The sequence below is a fragment of the Giraffa tippelskirchi genome, chromosome 2, assembly GCF_054371585.1.
Source record: "Giraffa tippelskirchi isolate mGirTip1 chromosome 2, T2T-mGirTip1v1.2.pri, whole genome shotgun sequence".
NCBI lineage: Eukaryota > Metazoa > Chordata > Mammalia > Artiodactyla > Giraffidae > Giraffa > Giraffa tippelskirchi.
In genome coordinates, this window is record NC_137276.1 from 231538810 (window position 1) to 231548682 (window position 9873).

The window sequence follows — 9873 nt, forward strand, 5'->3', positions numbered from 1 at the left end:
TGTGCTCACTCATGTCTGACTCTTTGTGACCCCATGGATGTAGCCCACCAGGCTCCTCTGTCCACAGGATTCTCCAGGCAAGAACACTGGAGTGGGTTGCCATGCCCTCCTCCAGGAGATCTTCCTGACCCAGGGATGGAACCCAAGTCTCCTAAGTCTCCTGCATTGGCAGGCAGATTCTTTACCTCTGTGCCACCTGACAAGCTGGTCTCTCTCTACCAAGTTTCAAATTACAAGGGAGGAAAAAAATACTGCATTGTATATAGAACTCCCCAGGTGGTGCCAGTGGTAAAGAACCTGCCTGGCAATGCAGGAGTCATGAGAGAGGTGGGTTCGATCCCTGGGTCGGGAAGATCCCCTGGAGGAGGGCATGGCAACCCACTCCAGTATTCTTGCCTGGAGAATCCCATGGACAGAGGAGCCTGGTGGGCTACGGTCCACAGGGTCGCAGAGAGTCAGAGACGACTGAAGCGACTTAGCACACACTCACGGATACAGGGTCCGAGTATCCTAGAACAAAGTGCTGCAGACTCACTGCCCTAAAAGACACAAGTGGGAGCACACTTAAACAAAATGACAGATGGAATTGGTGGGTATCTGTGACCAAACAGAACGAGAGCCTTCATTTTCCTCTTATGCTTTACTTGTACTGACGTGATAAAACGTCAGGTTTGTGTGCGCTGATTATACTGTGGCAAAGCCAACAGAAGCCTTGACAAGTCATATAAATTTTGTCCACTGCACACCACTATGCCTCACACGGTCTTCCCTGGCTTTGCAGCATGACTGACTGGTGATCTTATCCTGTATTCTTTTTAATTAGAATTTATAATAATGCAATTTAGGCAGAATTTTCTATTTGTGTATCCAAACCTACTGGGATCGGTATCATTTTGCTTAGAGTTCATCATCATTTCTGAGGAGTTTCATCAGGCAAAGGCGTCCTCATTCTCCAAGCAAAGCAGGCCCAGCCAGACAGTTGTCAAGGCAACGGAAAATGCACACTGTGAACCACCCAGAAAAGGCTGTCTGTATAATGTTGCAGCACAAACTTAATTTGGGGGCTTGGCAAAAAGATCTCCTTTATGCCTAATTATAAAATGTACCCAACGTTATTAGACTGGGAGATAGATGACTGCCCGCTAAATGTGACATGAAAAATTAAGGCAATTTTCAAAGTGAAGGGACCTAAATTAAATGTGCCTCAAGGATCAATCGCTTATTTTTGTCATTCTGCATAAGCAGCGTGGAACAACTGAGCATGCGTGTGCATGTGTGTGTGAAGGAACTACCAAACTTACATTTATTTGAATCATGTTGTACTTTTGGCTTCCCAATGTTTTCAAAAGAAGGTAGAAGGTGTCCCACCCATATTTAGATATTTGTGGGGAGGGAGCCTTTACATGAAATCCCTGTTGACCAGCATGGTTTTCAATTAAACTATGCCCAGCAGGTGAGATTATAAAATCAGAATTTGCATGCTCATTTCAGATGGCTAACTGACATTTTATCTCCCCTTGACTTTTTTCCTACTCTTGTTTTCTTCTCGCTTGTCTGTTTGTCAACTAACTCCAAATAAATGCTAACGGGTTAATTTAATAAAAGAAATGGTGAATCTAGATTGAAGGGGTCAGAGTGAAAACACTGATCTAATAATTCACTGTGTTAATAAATGTGCTCCTTTGACAACAGAATGTTTAAATCTGATTTTATATGAGCAGCTGACCCAAAGTCTCCTGGTCAGTTGGAGAGTGAGTGGGAACTCAGTGCATATAGCTGTGGAATCATCCGATGAAAGGTCAGTTTTTCTTTCTCGGGGGAGCCCTCATTCTTTGTAAACAAGGTAAACTTACATTTAGGGTGACTTGATTGGGTATCATTCCCTGGGGTCCCAAGCTGGGGAAAGGAAAATTGAACTTTCAGCCTTTAAAAGAGGAAATTAGATTTACCCGAAGGAGAGATCAAATCTTCCACCCCTGTCCACTCAAGTGACTGACCATGAAATTAAATAGTCAGTTCAAGCCCAGATACAGAAGGCTATTGCAGCTGAGCATCTCAAAGAGTTTTCGAAAACGTCATGGAAACAAATTATGCTTATCCTTGAATGTGCAGTATATTTACACATTCATGCTAAAACAGCTTGTCTCCCCTTTAGCCTGAGGTGCTCCTGGAATTGCATATTATACACTGGGTCTATCTCTCCAGTCAAAGGGATGGGAAACACAATTGCCTGATAAACAGATGTGCCAATGAGGCCTTGTGCGGACAACTCACAGCAATAAACTAGGTGTTTTGTTTCCTCCACAGCCTTTTGGGATCTTATTATCTTTGTTGATAGCATTTCCAGTATTTAAGTCAGCCCTGAATGGAGGTGTTTAGGATATTAATTCTAGAGATTCCTGGAGGACACAGCACAGTGAACTCTTGACTTAAGTTCCTTTGTTATTTCACTTCTGTCCCGGGTGTGCAGGCAACAAGAAGCTGTAAAAGGCAAGAGCTGTCTCATGTAAGAAACTGAAGTGATGCAAAATGGCTGAAATCTGTTTCGCAAAAATCAGCTTTCTGAAATTGTATGTAAAATGGAGGAGACGTATGTATATTTCCTCAGGAATAGATCAATAGATTTTATCAGTTCCTTAATGTCTTTAACCCTCAAAAGATGAATAACAAACACAACTCAAGGACAGGGTGGGATGAGTTAGGAGATTAGGGTTGACATATAGGATTGGCTTTCCTGGTGGCTCAGATGGTTAAGAGTCTTGCAACGCAAGAGACCCGGGTTCCGTCCCTGGGTCGGAAAGACTGCTTTGAGAAGGGAATGGCAACCCACTCCAGCATTCTTGTCTGGAGAATTCCTTGGACAGAGGAGCCTGGTGGGCTACAGGCCATGGGGTCTCAACGAGTGGGACACAACTGAGCATTTTCACTTTCACTTTGGTATACACTACCATGTGTAAAAGAGATAGCAAGTGGGAAGCTGCTGTATAGGACAGGGAGTTCAGCTTGGTGTTCTGTGATGATCTAGAGATGGCGGAGTGGGTTAGGAGGGGACATATGTATGCATATAGCTGATTCATGTAGTTGCACAGCAGAACCTAACACAACATTGTAAAGCAATTATATTCCAATTAGAAAATAAATGAATGAATGGCATCAAAGCACATTTTAAAAGAGGGTCTGTCTGCATGGTGTCAAGCTGAAGCAGACCTGCGGCTCCCTGTCCCTGGGGCTGGTGTCCAGGACAGCTCTCCCAGCTCCATCCGAGCAGGCCCCTCTTTAATTTTCCCCTAGGATTTACTCCCATATATTATCATGAGAATCAAAGGGGGGAAAAAACATGAATAGAGAGATTGTGAACTCCACGTTCAGTTCAGTTCAGTCGCTCAGTTATGTCCGACTCTTTGCAACCTCATGAACCACAGCATGCCAGGCCTCCGTGTCCATCACCAACTCCTGGAGTTTACCCAAACTCATGTCCATTGAGTCGGTGATGCCCTCCAACCATCTCATCCTCTGTCGTCCCCTTCTCCTCCTGCCCTCAGTCTTTCCCACATCAGAGTCTTTTCCACGAATGTTTTACAAATGCTCCATTAGCCTTTAAAAAATTGAGATACGGCAACACTGTTTAATAGTGCACAAACGTTTATCAATTCTGCCCGTCACCACTGGAAAGATCTGTGACATTCAAAATGCCTCTCAGTGCTACAGTTCACTAAGTCTTTTGCTAATAAGTTAGCTCATAATGTTAATACGCCTCAGACACTAAGATCTGCCATCAACACTTTCCTCCTAATTCAGGGCTGGCTAGGATGCCCCCTGAGATGACACTGATGGATGGTTGAATGACTCAGAGGTGACATGAGAATGTAATCCAGCAGTGTTGTAAAGTGATGTAGTCAGTTAGAAAGAACATTCAATTTCCATGCAGCTTAACTGATATTGAATTAGCTGCCATGTGGAGGCACGATTATGTCTCAACATGGCTGAGATCAGTCGAAGCTGGAAGGAAATCCTCTGTGCAGAGAGCAATCATATCATAAAGGCCTAACAGGATTTATCAGATTTGTTTTGGAACTGAAAAAGTCAATAAATTCTACAAATTTAAAGAAATTTGCTGTCACCTTTGTGTGATTTGAGAAATTTAGGGCACATCATTTGTAGCCTGGACTCCTATTTGAGGCAAAATGCAGTCAGATTCCAGTAACTGGGTTCTGAACCTTAGCACTAACAGAATAGAAGGGGCACATTGGAAGAGATGTTGATGGAAGTAAATTCCTGCATTTGGATCTCCAAGAAGAGGAAAAAGAAAAACCCTTTAATGAAGATGTTGAACAAGCCAGGAGTGATTTAACCTCAAACAAATTATCCACCAATGATTACAACACCCATTTTTAGAGACAACTTTTAAAAGCATGCTGGAAAGGAAAATTGAAAGGATTTCTTTCTTAAATAATTTATCAAAGAAATGGATTTCATTCATGATGTCAAAGAAGCACATGAAATTAAAATGTTGGAATGAGTGAAGGTAAAGCTACCTCTTTTGTGTTGCGAAGATTACATTGAGATTAAATGAGGAGTGTTCTTTTTTTAAAAAAAAATATTGGAGTACAGTTGCTTTACAATGTTGTGTTAGTTTCTGCTGTACAGCAAAGTGAATCAGCTATATGTATATGTATACCCACTCTTTTTTGGATTTTTCTTCCCATTTAGCTCACCAAGGAGCGCTGAATAGAGTTGCCGGGGCTCTACAGTAGGTTTTGATTAGTTATCCATTTCATATATACTAGTGTGTATATGTCAATCCCAGTCTCTTGAAATCCACTAGGAATAAGGTATTATCTTGATTAGATGAACTCTGGGGAGCAGAAAGCAGAAGCCTATGTAAATGGACTTGGGAGAGGAAAGGGAGATGGGGGTAAATTAGGAGTTTGGGCCTCATCCCACTTCAACTTATCCCACTCCCCGTTTCCCCTCTTAGTATCCATACATTTGTTCTCTACATTTGTGTCTCTATTTTCACTCTGCAAATAAGTTCATCCGTACATTTTTCTAGATTCCGTATACACTCCTGGGCATATATACCTGGAGAAATCCATAATTCCAAAAGTTACATGCACCCCAGTGTTTGCTGCAGCATTGTTTACAACAGCCAGGACATGGAAGCAACCTAGATGTCCATCAACAGAGGAATGGATAAAGAAGACATGGAGATATATATATTTTGGGGGGGGGGCTCCAAAATCACTGCTGATGGTGATTGCAGACATGAAATTAAAAGACGCTTACTCCTTGGAAGGAAGGTTATGACCAACCTAGATAGCATATTAAAAAGCACAGACATTACTTTGCCAACAAAAGTCCGTCTAGTCAAGGCTATGGGTTTTCCAGTGGTCGTGTATGGATGTGAGAGTTGGACGGTGAAGAAAGCTGAGCACTGAAGAATTGATGCTTTTGAACTGTGGTGTTGGAGAAGACTCTTGAGAGTCCCTTGGACTGCAAGGAGATCCAACCAGTCCATCCTAAAGGAGATCAGTCCTGGGTGTTCATTGGAAGGACTGATGTTGAAGCTGAAACTCCAATACTTTGGCCACTTCATGCGAAGAGTTGACTCATTGGAAAAGACCCTAATGCTGGGAAGGATTGGGGGCAGGAGGAGAAGGGGACGACAGAGGATGAAATTGCTGGATGGCATCACCAACTCGATGGAAGTGGGTTTGGGTAAACTTCGGGAGTTGGTAATGGACAGGGAGGCCTGGCGTGCTGCGATTCATGGGGTCGCAAAGTGTTGGACATGACTGAGCGACTGAACTGAACTGAACTGATATATATATACACACACACAATGAATATTTACTCAGCCATAAAAAGGAATGAAATTGTGTGATTTCCAGAGATGTGGATGGGCCTAGAGACTCTCATACTGAGTGAAGTAAGTCAGAATGAGGAGTGTTTTAGTGACAGAGAAAACAGATGACAAGCAAAGTGAAATAAAAAGCCAACATGGGGTTGTGCAAAGGACTGGACGTCTGTATCTCTGCAAAATTCATAGGTTGAAATCTGAGCCCCAGTTTGATGGAGTTGCAGGGGCGGGCTCTGGGAGGGAATTAGGTGATGAGGGTGGAGCCCTCATGAATGGAATCAGTGCCCTTATAAAGGAAACCCTGACCTCCTTTTTCCACAGTACAAAGACATAGTCAAAAGTTGGCAGTCTGCAACTAGACGTTGATCATGCCAGCATCCTGGTATCGGATGTCCAGCCTGCAGAAATGTAAGGAATAAATGCCTGCTGTTGATAAGCCATCAGTCTGTAGTACTTTGTAAGCCTGCACTGACTGAGGCAGGTTTGGGGTCAGAAGTCTCAGATTCTCTGATTCCCAGCCCTGACATTCAATAGCTGCAGGGCAGGACTTCACTGTCCAGGCTGCCCTTGGACGTCTTATTGAAATCAGAATGAGTCCAGTGGCCCCTGCCAATCTTACAAGGGTGGGGAACAAGCATAACATGAGATCATTGCACAAAACCACTTTATAAACTAAATGTTATATAAATAATTCACTTGGGTATTATCCTGAAATTTTAAAAATGTCTACATGAAAATTTTCTCTGCTTATCACTACTACCTTTTATCCATATAGAAAAGCAATTTCATTAGCTATTTGGTTCAGAATTTAAAAGATACAGGCAGGGGAAATAATTACTCAACCATGATTGATGTCAAGCAAAGTCAGAAAATCTCTTGATTTATTGGAGTCTAAACGCCCTTGGTTATGAAACCCAAATGATACGATGCTTGTAAATGTGTTTTGTAAATTCTAATGCTCAATGCAAATGTGTATATGTCAACTCCTCTCTTACTTGCAAGAGCCTGTTTTTCTAATTGTTTTGCTGCTGATATAGTTTTGCTCTAGTGAGCTGAAAAAGTTAAAATTCATTTTTTTCAGATACCTCTCTAGGAATTCCGTTATTTCTATAGATAGAGATACAGATATATCTGTATTAGAATATGTTTATTTCCTGCTGATTCCAAAGCATCTCAGTTAGTTTATGCCTACCCTACCCATTTATCTCATGAGTTTGCATCTCACTGTCCTTTCACCTTTTGCATGAACTTGACCTTGGAAGCATCAGTTTCACTCTCATCTAAGCCAAAAACAATATCAATTTTATATCCATTAAAGTAATGCCTCGTGATTCCAAGATTCTCCTTGCTGAGAAAGCTCATTTCAAGTCCCTGAAAGAGTGATGAGGATGCAATTCATTAATGATTGACACTTTTCATATTTAGAGGTTGCTGTTTTTTTTAAAAAAGTGCTTCCTCATACATATATGACCTCATTTGCTCTTCATTTATATAAAAAAGAAAGTAATACCTACAACAAAGTATTTTTACTTGGACCTTTTTTCCCCTTATGTAAGGAAAAAACCAACAATGCTTAAAAGAGGGAAAGTCCCGTACGGATTAACTAGTAAGAGGACAGCTAGGACTCTATACATTTCTGTTGAAACCCAAATCTCTTGCTTTCAAGACTTTCTCTTGTCTTTGGTTTACTGAAGTTTGAATATGATTTACCTAGATACATTCGTTTGCTTTTTTCATTTTTAATTGAGGTGGAATTGATATACAACATCGTATGAGTTTCAGGTCTACAATGTAATGGTTCAATATTTGTATATATTGCAAAATGATCATCACAGTAAATCTAGTTAACATCCATCACCATACACAGTTACAGAGTTATTATTTTTTTTCTTATTGATGAGAACTTTAAAAATCTACTCTCTGAGCAACTTTCCAATATGCAACACAGTATTATTAACTATGGGCTTCCCAGGTGGTAAAGAATCCGCCTGCCAATACAGGAAATGCAAGAGACAAGGGTTCGATTCCTGAGTTGGGAAGGTCCCCTGGAGAAGGAAATGGCAGCCCACTCCCAATATTCTTGCCTGGGGAATTCCATGGGCAGAGGAGCCGGGTGGGCTCCAGTCCACAGGGTCACAAAGAGTCGGACACGACTGCGTGACAGAGCATGTGCACAAGCATTATTAACTATAGTCACAAAAGTGTAAGGACCTCTTCATGGATCTGTGCATCATCCTTGCACAGGAGCCTCGCTTGTCTTCTCTGTACCATTCCATGTTAGTACACATGCTGTTGAAGCAAGCAGTGTGTGCTTGCTTCTTATTCTGCTTTGTGTTCTCTGAGCTTCCCGGATCTGTGGTTTGGTACTTTTTTTACTGTTGGGAAGTTCTTGGCTATTATTACCCCACCTGTTTCTTCTATTCCATTGTCTCTCTCATCTCCTTCTAATTACACATATATTGTACCTTTTGAAGTCATCTCACCATTCTTGAATGTTCTTATTTTCTTCATTTTTATTCCTCTTAGTCTTTGCATTTCAGTTTGGAAAGTTTTTATTGACCTATCTTCAGCTCAGTGAATCTTTCCTGGACAGTGCCAAGTCTACTAATGAACCCATCAAAGGCATTTTTCATTTCTGTTAGTGTTTTTGATTTCCAGCAGTTCTTTTTCTGTAGCTACTGATTTGAATTTTTTCCATTATGTATAAGAGTTGTGTGTAAAAGTGTTGGCAAAATATAGACACTTCTTAGTTTCCCTTGTTTTGTAAACATGGGCATGTGTCTCTTAATATTATTTTCTTTTTTTTTTTTTGAGGTCTAGTTTTTTACAATGTTGTGATACTTTCAGGTGTACAGCAAAGTGATTTCTTTATACATACCTACTTATCACATATGTTTCTATCTCTCTACTTTTATTAACCATCTGTTCTTGCAGGTTGTGTACTTTTCCCATTAGCACCCCTAACTTATTAAACATAGATATTTTAAATTACTTGTTTTAAGAAGACTTTTGAGAGTCCCTTGGACTGCAAGGAGATCCAACCAGTCCATCCTAAAGGAGATCAGTCTTGAGTGTTCATTGGAAGGACTGATGCTGAAGCCGAAACTCCAATACTTTGGCCATCTGATGCGAAGAACTGACTCATTTGAAAAGACCTTGATGCTGGGAAAGATTGAAGGCAGGAGGAGAAGGGGACGACAGAGGATGAGATTGTTGGATGGCATCACCGACTCAATAGACATGAGTTTGGGTAAACTCAGGAAGTTGGTGATGGACAGGGAGGCGTGGCATACTGCAGTCCATGGGGTCACAAAGAGTCAGATACGACTGAGCAATTGAACTGAACTGAACTGAATAATTCCATCATGTATATTTACATCTGAGTCTGGCTCCGAAGCTTCTTCTTCTCTTCAGACTGTGTTTTGTTTTGTTTTTTTGGCATACCTTGTAATTTTTTATTGAAAGCCAAATATGTTGTATTAGTTAACAGGTATTAAAAGTCCGTCTAGTCAAGGCTATGGTTTTTCCAGTGGTCATGTATGGATGTGAGAGTTGGGCGGTGAAGAAAGCTGAGCGCCGCAGAATTGATGCTTTTGAACTGTGGTGTTGGAGAAGACTCTTGAGAGTCCCTTGGACTGCAAGGAGAGCCAATCAATCCATCCTAAAGGAGATAAATCCTGGGTGTTCATTGGAAGGATTGATGTTGAAGCTGAAACTCCAATACTTTGGCCACCTCATGCGAAGAGTTGACTCATTGGAAAAGACCCTAAAGCTGGGTGGAATTGGGGGCAGGAGGAGAAGGGGACGACAGAGGATGAGATGGTTGGATAGCATCACTGACTCGATGGACATGGGTTTGGGTAGACTCCGGGAGTTGGTGATGGACAGAGATGCCTGGCGTGCTGCGATTCATGGGGTTGCAAAGAGTCGGACAGAACTAAGCGACTGAACTGAACTGAACTGATTAAGGTAAATAAACCTTTAGTATGAAAATGTGTGATCATCTTTTTATA

General features: G+C 41.5%; 1 non-coding gene across 1 annotated transcript; it reads right to left on the reverse strand.

Moving 5' to 3' along the window:
- Window positions 1-8059: 8059 nt before the first annotated feature.
- LOC145540013 (U6 spliceosomal RNA) lies at window positions 8060-8163 on the reverse strand. Its single transcript, XR_014078144.1, has one exon. It is a non-coding gene; the product is annotated as a U6 spliceosomal RNA (small nuclear RNA).
- Window positions 8164-9873: the final 1710 nt, after the last annotated feature.